This window comes from Fragaria vesca, linkage group LG3 (genome assembly GCF_000184155.1).
Source record: "Fragaria vesca subsp. vesca linkage group LG3, FraVesHawaii_1.0, whole genome shotgun sequence".
NCBI lineage: Eukaryota > Viridiplantae > Streptophyta > Magnoliopsida > Rosales > Rosaceae > Fragaria > Fragaria vesca.
In genome coordinates, this window is record NC_020493.1 from 19,185,673 (window position 1) to 19,201,276 (window position 15,604).

Below are 15,604 nucleotides of genomic sequence, written 5' to 3' on the forward strand. Positions count from 1 at the left end.
AATATAACTCGGTTGGTACATTGTATACTGTATTTTGGGAAAATCTGTACCACGTACCAACCGACTTCTAAAACTTGGTACGGTACTACTGTACCGAAAACTCGGTTACCAACTATTTGGCATACCAATTTGTTTGGTACAGTTGGTACATAGTTGGTTGGTATCGCCAGGGTCCAAATTGCCACCCCTAAATATTTGTCCTAGAAATGACAATATTTGCCCCAGAAGTGGCATGGGTACCCAATATAAAAAATGCATGCATATAAGAATGTGTGAGATCTATGAATGATGATCATCTATGACAAATTACAAATGATAGCTACCAAAGACCATTAAGGACCGTATTAATCGATGTTATGCCACGTTTCATTATGCATGTCGACAAAAACATATTATTGGCCAAATTGGAAAGAGGCAATTCCAATGAAACTAAATATATATATGAAATGTGATGAGATTCTTTGACCTTTAACCCTACATGATATAAAAGGGTGTTGATCATAGTGAATATACATCACTATGACATAATGTTTATAAGAGACATGGGGTTTATGAATATTTTTCCTTATACGTGACAATTTTCTGTAAGTACAGTGTTACATTATAGATAGTTGTTATTGACGAGAGACTTACGACATTTGTCATTATATATTATGAGGATCGTAAAATACACATTGCTAGAAGCAAATTCCCAAAAATGAAGTGTCATTACAAGCGTATCGCTTGTCAAATCTTTAAAGGATTCAAGTACATGAATGATTCTAATGTAATTCGATCCATGAATACTTGAGAGAGCTTGAAGCTACTTCATGGAATCAAATAGTCTAAAGTTAGCTCATATATACTCATTCCGTTATAGCTAACGTGATCGAAATTACCTCAATGAGTACGTACTATGATCAAACTAAACAATCGAATTCGAATTATGATCATTATGTTGCTACATATTCTAAGTTCTAACTCTTGGGAAGTTATGAATTACTCAGAGCTTTTGAAGAGTTTATATGAGACGTATCACTACACAAAGATATTAATGTGTATGGCTAGATACGCCATGAGATTTTTCAATGTTAAATGTAATTTAGCTATTGCTTAGTGTATGAACTTGATCATATAACTAAATGAGGTAAGACGTATTAGAAATCGTCTAGCTCTGTTAGTATTGTTTTAACTTTACAGGTTTGAAATTTCATGATGAGCCCCCTTATGCAAAGCACACATGGTATCACTTTAGTGATGAACAATCAAACCGTTATTTACGGCACATGAAGGTTGCAACGTTCAGGGGGAGATTCTCACCAGGGGGAGCATCCAGAAGTATGCTACCTAAGGCATATGCATGTTGTACTCTTTTTCTCCCTTGACCAGGGTTATTTTTCTCCCACTGGGTTTTTCTTACCTGGCAAGGTTTTTAACGAGACAATGTTAAACGTGTCCAATTTCATCATTCATTGGTGGACATCCAAGGGGGAGTGTTATAAATATTATAATCTATGTGGCTGTCCACGTAATTACTCATTAGTTATATACTCTGATGTAAACCCTACCTCTATATAAGGAGGCTAATGAGAATGAATGAGAACACTTCTACCTCCTCTCAACTATTCTCTTTGTGTCTTATATTCTTCTTATCTTTACTTTACAACATTTATTTATTTATTTTATTTGTTCTGGCTATCTTGTAGTTGCCTTGTTATATTGTTATGGATTTTATTTTATTTTCTTCTTTTTTATTATTTTACCCTTTTTTTTCATTCGGATATCTTGTCCGACCAAAAGTCTTGGCTCAAACAATGGAAGCCTCTGGGACACTTCTGCATTGAGTTCTTGGCACTGTCCCCTTTGAAGATTATGCTGATATGCTGGAAAGAGAAATATACAATCAGAAGGAAGAAACTTTAACAAAATACCGAAAAAGAAGATGAAAAGAGTCTCTTAGCTTGTTTCAAAACTTGGAAAGCTTGTGCTTGAGAGCGTTTTTGAAGGTCGGGGGGGTTAATATATTTGCTATCCTGTTTGCTGTGAGACTAAGAGCATCTCCAACGGAGATGTCATTTTTACCATGTAAGCCCAACAGCTCTCAAAAGACAGCCCACACCCAACTCCAACCCATAGGAAAAACAAGAGATTGGTTTTGGTGAAATTTGGGGAAGAAGATATGGGGGAAATTGGTTGGGATGTGGTGCAATTTGTGGGGGAGGAAAAACAAGAGATGGGTTTTGGTGAAATTTGGGCAAGAAGATATGGCTTGTAAAGATCATTCAGTTCCTCAATTGCACTTGTGGGTTTAGTCGGATATGGAGGAAGAGGAAGAACAATGAAGGTTTTTGTTTGAATGGTGTTGTTAGAGACAAAACCCTAATGACCAAATGAATAAGAGAAATAGAGCTTCAGTGGAAGTGGGGGTTTGAGATGCAAGTGGTGGTTGGCTTGGTGGTGGTAGTGTGGTAGCAGCCTCTGACCACGGCCATAGATGAGATTAGAAGAGATAGAAGATAGAGAATAGAAGAAGAAAAACCGTTTCTTGAGTTTTAATATATATAATATTCAGGAAAATATATAATAATTTTTAAATATAACACTTCCATTGAAGATGAGATATATGAAAAATGACAATGTCTAATCAGAGGTCAAATTCATATTTGACAAAAGAAATTGACATCTCCCATTGGAGATGCTCTAAGTTGTTTAAATAAAAATGCAAGTACCGAAAGTAAAAGATATAACACCAGTACGTTTTTTACTCGTCAGAAACCCTGCAACCATGACAGAAAAACTGCGTGTCTCTAACTTTTGAGAGACAAACTTTTCCACTATTGTAAAGACACTTCTTACAAGACTCACAACTCAGAGGATGACACAACACCTAGCCATCCTATCTAGTCTACCTACTAGCACTCAACTAAACTTGCTCTCTTGTCACTCAAGTGTTTTACACATAGCACTATTCTAAGCTTCTAAGCAGAAATCAACTAACACCTTTAGCTAAATCTCAAAGACATATTCGCCGGGTTGTTGCATCACTTAGACAGATCTCAAGGTATGCAAATGCACAATGATATGAGTTTGAAAAGGTTTTGGTGCTCAGCTCTAAGATATTGACAATCACAAGGAAGACTTAGAGATTAATGAGTAGTTAGCAAAATGCTAGAATCAATGATAGAAAACAAACAAGAATATTTTCAACAACTAAAGAGCAAGAGAGGCCTTGCTCTCTATTTATAGGCCAAGTGCAAAGCTATGAGGAAGAAAGCACGTTAGTCACATCATCAAAGCTCCTTTTGGACTTTTGCAACTTGTCTGAAAAACTAGGACATATAGGATCATAGGGATCCTTCCACTCACAGACAAAAGTTGAGATAGACATTCCCTCTTGCCAAAAGAAAAAGACAAATAGTTTTGGAAAACTTAATCAGTTTTAGTCAAGCATAAAAACTTTACAAAACCACTTTTCCTAAAAGGACACTTAGAACAGCTGATAGCTTGGACGGTGCATCACATGGGCCAGCTGCTAACTTGGTTTGTGTATCACGAAACCCAGCTGGTCACCTAAGACTCAAGTCATGTGGTCACAAGTTGGTTTGCCACACCATCCTAGACTGACTTGGAGCTGAAGTACGAATAGACTAATGTTTTGCTAAAAGGGATTTGAAATTCAAACACTTAAAACATGGTTAGACTCAGCAGATAGGATAGATACAGCAGGGTATCCATCTAATCTGGATGACAACCTTAGTGAATGAATGTGTTGCATATACATGAACTACCTGATGCACATAAGATCTGTCAGGTTCTTCATTCTTCACTTGAGCAGTCTTTGTTACCAGGCTACAACATGTAGCATGTATCCTTGTGTTTTGATGACTTTTGATCATAAAGGGATAGCCAACAATTCTTATACCAATAATTTTCTTGTCAAATTAGAATTTGGAGACTGTGAAATCCCTAGTCAGTGCTAGTATCACCTTCGATGCCATTTCTGCTTCTGAATTTGAATCATTTCCAACTCGTGCAACTGCCCTCCTGGCTGGAATATCCAATGTCACATATCTATCTCTTTCAACTCATTCCTTTGAAGTAAGTATTATCGTAACATATATTGTCTTGCATGACATAATCTAGGATAAGAGAAAGCATTATCAATCTTTATATGCTGGATACATCGGAGTGAATGAAATTTTTTATTGGTCACTACTATGTAGAAGTTTGGCCTGTATATAATATAATCAAGTACTAGAATGGTCATGCCATTAATATGTAGATAAGAGAAGAACTTGCAATTATAAATCGCCGTCATCTCTTAATAATCCTTTTTATTGTTCTTGGTACAGCCTGCTGTTTTTGTTATCTGGGAAATTATGGATCATGATGGAAACAGTATGTTATCATTGTTATGCGTAGCAATTTTATACTTCTGAAATATTTGTGTTATATTATTGATAAATATATCTGTCCTGTAGGTTTCATATCTACCTGCTTTTAATAATTTGAAAAAATTGGATCTGATTCTTCATAAATGCAGGTATTGGGAGTTGCTGGCAGAGCTTCTCTACAAGGCACCATATTTGGAAGATATGGTCCTTTAAGTGATTTTTTCTTTTTCGGGCAGAACTAAAATGTCTTTATACTTGTATAGTTGTATTTAGTTATTGTAAACTTGTAAAGTGCCATTCCAAAATTCGACTCAACATTTAATCCATCTTTTCTAGCCAGAAAACCGTATGTGATAATGAATATTCAGAGCTTCCATGGAATCCACCAGAGGCTGTGCCTATATGTTTGTCGTCACACCTAAAGACTATCACAATTAAAGGATTCAAGGGACTGAGGGTTGAGATGGGAGTGACGAAGTATCTGTTAAACAATGGCCATGTTTTGAGTAAGTTGACACCTTATACAGGGTTTCTGTATACTGAGGAGTTTATGATGTTTCCTAAGTCAATGAGTTGTCAAGTTGAGTTTATGAAGATGTGATTCTTGTCGAATCAAAAGTTGAGGTCAGTTTTTGGTTCTAGATGGTTAAAATTTGTAAAAGCATTGGTGAAACTGGATATTACTATTATCTGTATGTTTCTGTTTCATTCAATTTTTGTGTTTCTTTAGAAAGTTGATTAATATCGTTGCAAATATATATCTGGTGGGATAAGTGAAGCATCACCTGCTTCTTAGTTGATCATGAAGTTACTGTGAAATGTTGAGCTGTTATGAATCGTCTTGTTTTGATTTCTTTGTGTATGTTGTTTACAAATTTCTACATATTCATGACTAGATGGATACATGAAAATATGAAATCAACTGGTCTGTGCCTAATATTTCATCTCATGGGGTTAAACAAACTTATCTAGGTAGGCCAGTAGTAAATTGAAAACCATTTTACTGATGACTGAGGCAACTGTCAGATGTTGAGTTTTGTAGAGGTTAGAATTTAGATACCTAGATTATGACCTTATTTTATGCTTTAGCACTAGCATATGACCCGTTCTTAGCTTGTAGTCTATGGTCAATCTGTTCAGATTGAGGCACGTATATATTTATTTATTTATTTGGTTAGGTTTCAAGACAGCCCTTCTAGTGAGGACTCTTAAGTTGAGGACTAGTTGAAGACTTTTTAGTTTATAGTTTAAAATACCCAATTTTCGATTACATTTTGACATATCATCCGTTCAGTTTTTAGGTTTATATGAGTAGATCATTTTTACAAATTTTCAGCCAAATTGATGTTCGTTAAGATAACAAACTTGATCAAATTAATTGACGAACCAAATCTGTCAAATATGAACCGTTCAAGTTTATAATTGATAAATCACACTTATGAATGCCTTAACAATTTTCAATATAGCTGAAAATTTGGAGAAATGATCTACTCATAAATACCTATAAACTAAAGGGTCAAGATATGGATATAAGATCGAAAAGTGGGATAAGCCGAAAAGTCCTCAACTTAAAGATCCTCGTTAGAAAGGCTTCCTAGGTTTCAACATTGGGCTTAAAATATATGGGCACGCATATGGCCCAACCCATAAGACTTGACGTCTTCCCCACGGTTATATGTACAGTTTGCCCTAGCCATGTATAAAGCTTTGCTTACTTGCTCGATCTAGGCTGTTTTACTTCTGCTGTGATCCTCATCAGTACCAAGTCTCAAAGACAAAGATGATGGAACCATCCTCTCATACAGGGCAGCCGCCGATCAAATGGGTTCATGACCCTACGCTTCCCTTACCATGGATGGGTTTGATCGATCAGTCCACAGGTTTGGTATATTTCTGGAACCCTATAACGAACGTCACCCAGTATGAAAGGCTATATTGTCACAACCCGCCAAGTTCCTTGGGCATAATTGAAGCAAGCATTGCCCAAGGATAACTTTCGGAGCACACTAGAGTGTTCTAGAACGTTGTGGGAAGCCTCGGAGGTGTCCGGATACATCGGGAAGTCTCTAGGAGACTATGGAATTCTCTAGAACCTTTGAGGAGGCTCAAGCAACTAGAGATCCCTAGAACTCTCTAGAACACTCAAAGCCTTGTATAGATATTTTAGGACTTCCCTAGAGACATGTAGAAGTCTCTAGACTTTGTCTTTATTTGTAATGTCCTAGATTACTCTAGAACTTTAGGTAAGGGCAAGGATGCCTATAAATAGGTGGTGAAGGCTCTTAGCCAATCCATCCTAGAAATCCTAGAAAGCCTTGTAAAGAGTTCTCAAACTTAATACAAAGTTTATTTCTCCCACATTGCCTAAGTGTTCCTTTCTAGCATTCTTGCTCTCTTGTGTTGCTCTTGTTTCCGTTGCGTGAAAGCGAGGCTGACTTAGAGAGTTCGAGGAGGTGAACAACTCTATGGCCGCACGGTTGGTAGAGAAGCGAAGTTCTCATCCCGTGACAAGTGGTATCAGAGCCTAGTTGCTCGTGCACAACACAAAGAGAAGAAAGATGTCTGGAGAAGGAGTTTCGGTGGAGCAAGCTGTTGTTGGCGCCAAGAGGAGCCACAAGGAGATACTTGCTGCCTTTGATGCACAGCTCGAAAAGGTGGAATCGGCCGTGGTCGAGTTTGACACTCGACTTGACGATGACGTCGTGACAAAGAGGGATCTCGCAGCCATGGTGGAAGAGTTGCGAGAACAAATGCACGACGCTCTCAACATTATGGCAGATAGGATCCGAGGGGAGGTCCGAGACAAGCTTGATTAAATGTCCGCTGAGCTCACAGCCCTCCGAGAGGAAGTGAAGGAGGTCAAGGGAGATTGGGCGCTATGCAAAGAGGCTGCATTGAATAAGTCGCAAGGGCCAAAGGAGACGAAGGCATTGGACTCTTTCAAACCCAAATCCTTTAGTGGGAAGAGGGAAGCTAAAGAGCTTGACTCCTTTCTATGGAATATGGAAAGGTACTTCAAGTATCTAAAGCTTGAGGATGACGAGTCCAAAAATTTCAACGGCTACCGTGTTCCTAGCCGACAATGCCCTCATGTGGTGGCGTCGAAGGAGCATGGAAATCGAGCAAGGTACGTTCTCTCTCGATACTTGGGAGGAGTTCAAGAATGATATCAAGTTGCATTTCTATCCCCAAAATGCTCAATATGAAGCCAAGGAGAAGCTTAGGTGGCTAAAGCATACGGGTAGCGTCAAGGATTATGTCAACACGTTTGTTAACTTGCTATTCGAAGTGCCCAACATGACGGAGGAGGACAAGCTCATTTACTTCACGAGTGGATTACAAAGTTGGGCAAAGCTTGAGTTGCAAAGAAGACAAGTGCAAACCTTGTCACAAGCCATTGCCGCCGCCGAGTCCCTTATTGAGTTCAAAGCTAGCCACCAAGGCGACACTAAGTTCAAAGGGAAGAAGGTTAGCTATGAGAAGAGTGGGAGAGATGTGCCAAAGCCGAAAGAGAAGTCCGAGTCAAGCTACAAGCCGAAGGTGAAGAGGTTCGAGAAGCACGACAAGTCCGCAAACAAGACTTGGGAAATAAAGTGCTACTTATGCGACGGCCCTCATATGATGCGCGATTGCCCTCAAAAGAAGGCACCCAAAGCCATGACCTTGCAAGAGCCTAGGATCGAGGAAGAGGAAGATAATGAAGCAAGGATGGGATGCATCCGGTTGCTTAATGCCGTGAAGGCTAGCGTCCCTCAACCAAGGCGACAAGCGGAAGGTGGATCGCTTTACATCGATGTCAAGGCAAAAGACACGATGATTCGTGCCTTGGTGGATTACGGAGCAACTCATAACTTCATGACGTCGGAAGAAGCAAGGAAGCTTGGCCTCTGAGTCACGAAGGAGTCGGGCAGTGTGAAGACGGTGAATACACTTGCCACGCCCATTGTTGGGGTAGCACGCGATGTGGAGGTTCACATCGGCGCTTAGAAGGGGAAAGTTGACTTCACCGTGGTCAAGATGGATGACTATGGCGTGGTAATAGGCCTTGAATTCATGGACAAGGTACGAGCATTTCCCATTCCATTCTATAACATCTTTTGCATTGTTGCGGATGGAGAATTGCCTTGCATGGTGCCCGTGGCAAGGCAAGCAAGGGAGAAGACAAAGGCACTATCCGCCATGCAACTTGCTAAAGCTTGGAAGAAGGGCAAGCCGACATTTCTAGCAACCCTCAAGATGGATGAGGAGGTTGGAGGAAAGTCCGAACCATTGCCAAAAGCAATAGAGGCAATCCTTGAGGAGTTTGGAGATGTAATGCCCAAGGAGTTGCCGAAGAGGTTGCCGCCAAGGAGGGAGGTGGATCATGCCATCGAGTTGGAACCCGGAGCAAAGCCACCATCAAGGTCTCCCTATATAATGGCGCCACCCAAGCTAGAGGAGCTTCGGAAGCAACTTAAGGAGTTGCTTGATGCCGGCTACATTCAACCGTCCAAGAGCCCATACGGTGCCCCCGTCTTGTTCCAAAGGAAGAAGGAAGGCTCATTAAGGATGTGCATCGACTACCGGGCGCTTAACAAGATCACCATCAAGAACAAGTATCCCATTCCTTTGATTGCCGACCTATTCGATCAATTGGGAGGAGCAAGATATTTCATCAAGCTAGATCTTCGCTCGGGATACTATCAAGTGAGGATTGCACCCGGAGATGAACCGAAGACCGCATGTGTAACAAGATACGGATCGTTCGAGTTCTTAGTCATGCCATTTGGTCTCACCAATGCCCCGGCAACTTTTTGCACCTTGATGAACAAGGTATTCCATCCTTACCTTGATAAGTTCATGGTAGTTTATATCGATGACATTGTGGTCTATAGCAAAACCTTGGAGGAGCATGTCGAGCACCTTCGCATAGTGTTCCAAACCCTTAGGGAGAACGAACTCTATGTGAAGAAGGAGAAATGTTCCTTTGCCAAGGAGGAAGTGGACTTCCTAGGCCACAAGATCAAGGATGGAAAGCTCTTGATGGAGGAAAACAAGGTGAAGGCCATCCAAGATTGGGAGCCGCCAACCAAGGTACCCGCACTTCGATCCTTCCTTGGCTTGGTTAATTATTATCGAAGGCTCATCAAGGGATACTCCGCCATTGCGGCACCCTTAACGGACCTTTTAAAGAAAAACAAGACATGAGAGTGGACGGACCGATGCCAACAAGCCTTTGAAGACTTGAAGAAGGCTTTGATGGAGGAACCCGTGCTAAGGCTGCCGGACCTTAGCAAGCCATTTGACGTACACACCGATGCGTCGGACTTTGCCATTGGTGGTGTACTTATGCAAGAGGGACATCCAATAGCATTTGAAAGCCGCAAGCTCAATGACACCGAGAGGCGATACTCGACGCATGAGAAGGAGATGACTGCCGTAGTTCATTGCTTGCGCACTTGGAGGTACTACTTGCTTGGTTCCCATTTCATAGTCCGAACCGACAATGTCGCCACAAGCTACTTCCAAACGCAGCAAAAGCTTACCCCGAAGCAAGCAAGATGGCAAGACTTCCTTGCCGAGTTCGACTACAAGTTGGAATACAAGCAAGGCAAAGAGAACGTGGTAGCGGATGCCCTAAGCCGGAAAGCCGAGCTAGCACCCGTGGTGCTTACACCTCAAAGCAATCTCATGGGAAGAATCAAGGAGGGACTATCCCATGACTCTCAAGCCAAGAACTTGGTGGAGCTTGTCAAGAGTGGAATGACAAGGCGATTTTGGCTCGAGGACGAGCTGCTTTACACAACGGGGAAGCGGCTCTATGTTCCGAAATGGGACAACTTGAGGAAGGAGGTGTTGAAGGAATGCCACGACTCAAAGTGGGCGGGACACCCCGGCACTCATCGCACGTTGGCATTGCTTAGTGACACCTACTATTGGCCACATATGTGGGACGATGTCGATACATATGTGAAGACTTGCCTTGTGTGCCAACAAGACAAGGTGGAGCAAAAGCATCCGGGAGGGTTGTTGGAACCCCTTCCCATTCCATCAAGACCGTGGGAAAGTTTAAGTATGGACTTCATCACTAATCTACCCAAGTCCGATGGTTGTGGATCCATCTTCGTGGTGGTAGATCGATTCACCAAGTATGCCACATTCATCCCGGCACCCGTGGAGTGTACCGCGGAGGTAGCGGCATGCTTATTCCTCAAGCATGTGGTGAAGTATTGGGGAGTTCCAAGGAGCATAGTTAGCGATCGAGATGCTCGATTCACCGGAAGGTTTTGGAGGGAACTCTTCAAGTTACTTGGGGCAAACTTAAACTTCTCCACGGCCTTTCATCCGCAAACCGATGGGCAAACGGAGCGCGTGAATGCCTTGTTGGAGCTATACTTAAGGCATTACGTGAGTGCTAACCAAAAGGATTGGGCAAAGTTGCTTGATGTCGCCCAATTCTCGTATAACTTGCAGCGGTCCGAGTAGACGGGAGCAAGTCCATTCGAGCTAGCAACCGGACAACAACCCTTGACTCCAAGCACGTTGGTGACCGGCTACACGGGAAGTAGCCCCGCTGCATATAAAACAGCCAAGGAGTGGTAGCAAGCCAATAAGCTCGCTCGTTCGCAACTAGAGAAGGCTTCAAAGAAGATGAAGAAGTATGCGGACCGGCAAAGGCGACACTAGTTCCAAACCGGCGACTTAGTGTTCGTGAAGGTTATTCCAACACAACACAAGGCGAACAAGGGACTTCACAAGAGTTTGCTGCGGAAGTATGAAGGTCCCTTTCCGATCCTTAAGAAGGTAGGCAAAGCGGCATATCTAGTGGAACTACCTTCTAACACCAAGCTTCATCCGGTGTTCCATGTGAGTCACTTGAAGCCTTATCATGAAGATGCCGAAGCACCCGAACGAGGTAAGTCCCATCGAGCTCCCGCTTATATGAACACTTCATTTGACAAAGAAGTTGATAGTATTGAAGCCTAGCGCGAGGTGCGGAAGAAGCGGATACCAAGGTATACCGAATACTTTGTCAAATGGAAGGGGCTGCCCGTGTCCGAGGCTAGTTGGAAGAAAGAGGAGTTCTTGTGGCAATTCAAGGACAAGATTTCCGAGTTCGAGCAAGAGGAGCTCGCAAGGGCGACGAGGACGTCGCCGACTTGAGTGGGGGAGAATGTCACAACCCGCCAAGTTCCTTGGGCATAATTGAAGCAAGCATTGCCCAAGGATAACTTTCGGAGCACACTAGAGTGTTCTAGAACGTTGTGGGAAGCCTCGGAGGTGTCCGGATACATCGGGAAGTCTCTAGGAGACTATAAAATTCTCTAGAACCTTTGAGGAGGCTCAAGCAACTAGAGATCCCTAGAACTCTCTAGAACACTCAAAGCCTTGTATAGATATTTTAGGACTTCTCTAGAGACATGTAGAAGTCTCTAGACTTTGTCTTTATTTGTAATGTCCTAGATTACTCTAGAACTTTAGGTAAGGGCAAGGATGCCTATAAATAGGTGGTGAAGGCTCTTAGCCAATCCATCCTAGAAATCCTAGAAAGCCTTGTAAAGAGTTCTCAAACTTAATACAAAGTTTCTTTCTCCCACATTGCCTAAGTGTTCCTTTCTAGCATTCTTGCTCTCTTGTGTTGCTCTTGTTTCCGTTGCGTGAAGGCGAGGCTGACTTAGAGAGTTCGAGGAGATGAACAACTCTAAGGCCGCACGGTTGGTAGAGAAGCGAAGTTCTCATCCCGTGACAATATGCCCCTCAGTATCATCATCAATTTTACCTAGAGAAAAATCCATATCCATGGCTTCCTCCTCTTTACGACTGGCCAAAAAACCCAAAACCACTCTCTACATCTCATGTCCCCAGTGCTCCGCCGCACCGGGTTACCATTCCGATCAACTACCCACGACATCGATCCTTCATTTGTGGGGAAGGTCAAGATAGGATTAGTGAATTACCGGATGAGCTTATTTCTCACATACTGTGTTTTCTCCCAACAGTATCTGCCGTAAGGACCACTCTCTTGTCTAAAAGATGGAACAAGTTGTGGACTTCTGTTCGCCATCTAGACTTCGACATAGTCAGAGAGATGATCCGTTATAGATCTCGTTTTGAGAGTTTTGTACAATTTGTATTTCTACGTCTGTCTTCACCAGACATTGGAAAATTTCGTCTTAGATATGTCACTTCCCCTTATTCTAATTCTGATTCTTCTCTTTTGAGTGATTGGGTGTCTGCTGCCATCTGGCTCAATGTTGTTGAACTTGATCTTAAAATTCTTAATGGATCTTTTGAATATCTTTGTGATCTACCTCAAAGCATTTTCTGGTGCAAAACCCTCAAGGTTTTGAAACTGTGGATAGATTCAGATATAGCTATTCCTAAACCTCCTACATCAGGATGTTTCCCAAGTCTCAAAATCTTCCATCTCACAGTCATAAATCCTGGTGAGAGACTGGGAATTCTTCTTTCTTACTTCCCTGTGCTCGAAGATTTGAGCATACATGGACATGTGACGTACTCTTATAGTGCTTATAGCAATATGAATGTCAAAGTTTCTACCCCAGAGCTGAAGACGTTGAAATTGAGTATGGAACGTGCGAAAAGGGATTTCATGTACGACGATGATTATTATGAAACCCCAAAGCATAACAGTTTTTGTGTCGATGCTCCAAAGCTCGAAAACCTTGAAGTCATACAGATTCCTTTGTCAAATGTTATTTTGGAGAACCCGAAATCCGTAGTCCATGCCAGTATTGCTTTCAAATCCCTTGCCAAAGAAGAGTGGCCTTCCTTTCCAGACCGTGCATATCAACTTCTGACTGGAATATCTAATGTTAAATGCCTCTCTCTTTTAGATCAACCTTTCGAGGTAATCAAGTATATACCAACTCTTATTTTCTTCATAAATCTTTATTGTTGTATGTTAGTAGTTTTCTAATTTCTGGATGGCTGTTTGTGTGATCACCACTTCCACTAATTTTCCCCAGGCTTCAAACCTCCCTGTTTTTGGTAATTTGAACCAATTGAGGCTGGTTCTCCGTAATCGTAATAGCTGGGAGTTTCTAACATTGCTGCTCCCAAAAACACCCAATCTGGAAGATCTAGATCTTGTGTTGGAAGATGTAAGTAATAACATTTGTAGTGTACAAGTACGCGATGTGATTACCACACCTCATGAACTCTAATCTCCTAAACTCTTATTTTATCCTCAGGGAACCGAAGGCCAGAAAGATGATCCAGAACTTGAATGGACTCCACCTGAGCTTGTGCCTGACTGTTTGTCATCAAACCTCAAGGCAATCTCCATAAGAGGATTCAAGGGTCTACAAGTTGAAACTAAATTAGCAAAATACATGTTACTGAATGGTTGTCTTTTGAATAAGATGACGATTTATACATGTATGTTAGACATACACTACAACAAATTCCGACAGTAGTGACCAACAGAGTGGTCACAAAAGCTAATAGTTTTGGTCACTAATTGTGTTTAGTGACCAAAAAATGGTGGTCACTAAGTGGTCACTATAGACTCGTCACTAATTCTCAATAGTGACCACTTATTAGACTTGGTCACTAAATTAGCGACCACTATAATCTGGACACTAATACTAATGGCATTTGTGACCACAAAATTGATCACTAAAAAGGTCAAATGTAGTCACTGAAAGTCATTATTTGGTCACTAAACCTCAACACATGTATAAATTAGTGACCATGTCAACATGCCACTAAAGAATTGGCCATAAACAAAAAAAATTCTGTAAACAGAAAATAATAATAGCTTTTCTAAGTCTTTTAAATTTAGTCTCCATTACAGTAGAACATATGTCAATTAATGAATGTTGTCAAATACAGATTAACAGTCTTTTAACAAAAAAAACAATCTGTGCAGAACTCTTAACTATGATGCTATTGTGCTGCACTTCTCAAATTTGACCATCCTAACATCATTCTGCAAATGAAAAACATAAAGCAACATGCGTCAGTCATAATCCATAAGGATAATGTGACAAATGCAATAATGAAAAATGGGCATATATAAATCACTGTTGTACTCTGCAATATTAAGTAAGTGGCTGAAAAAGAATCATCTACTAGAAATACATTAATAAATTTATACACGAATAATCATTCCACTCTTTTCTTTTAAGTAAATTTGTCATACAAAGAAGCAAACAAGGGGGTTATTGAAAGCATAAAAAAGTGCGCCCAGCTACTACACAAAAACCTTATTTAAGAGATTGATCTAAGCATGTTATTGATAGCAATATGCTAATTTCAGAAAAAGAAAAAAATTGCAAATCAATGGTTTATCATATCCTACCCTATCATAGTATCTGATAGCTATTCAAATCAAAATAACCATTCATAGAAACAGAATATCAGAAACAACGTTCACTTCAGATAACATGCAAGTATTTGATTTACAAATAAGCAACAAGTATGACAAAGAGCAAGTAATATAGAAATGTAAGGCTTTAAGTCAATTCTGATTCTAAAAAATATGCAAATCAATGGTTAATTGTTCCCTGCTCTATCATATTATCCCAAAGCTATGCAAATCAAAATCAAGACAACCATTCATAGAAACAGAATATTGAAAATAACATTCACTTCTGATAGCATGCAAGTATTTGAATTAGAAATAAGCAACAAGTATGGCAAAGAGTAAGTAATATAGAAATGTAAGGCATCAAATGCAAGTACTCATATGGCTTACTTATATAAAGTCAGTACTAACTGATAAGCATTACCTACAATGTTAGGAATATTCGATTCGCTGTCTCTGCATCATATATTGTTGAATGTATACATTTCTGGAGACACCAGACCAAAATCAGATGATGAAGGTAGATCGACCTTGTCATCTAATCTACATTAACTTTGTTGTACAAGCAAGTGAAGCAACCTCCAACACTTTGACCAATCGATTCTCAGCTGCTCAAAAGTGTGTGCTTATATTAGAAACAAGTCAAATACATTGAGACATTAATTTGACATGTTTTAATTTTATTTCAATGTCTCTCAAAACAACATTGACAAACTTCGTAACCCAAAACAATTAACAACTCAAACGACAATGGAAACAACACTCATCTCTATATGGACATGCAGTATGGTATAAACAACAATGAACAACCCAAACGCCTAAGGAAAACATGTCCCTAGCTAAGCAAATATGCAGCTTTCAGAATACATGGGAAAATGTCTTCCCAAAAGGGTATGTATGGCCATAACCTTTGTAAACA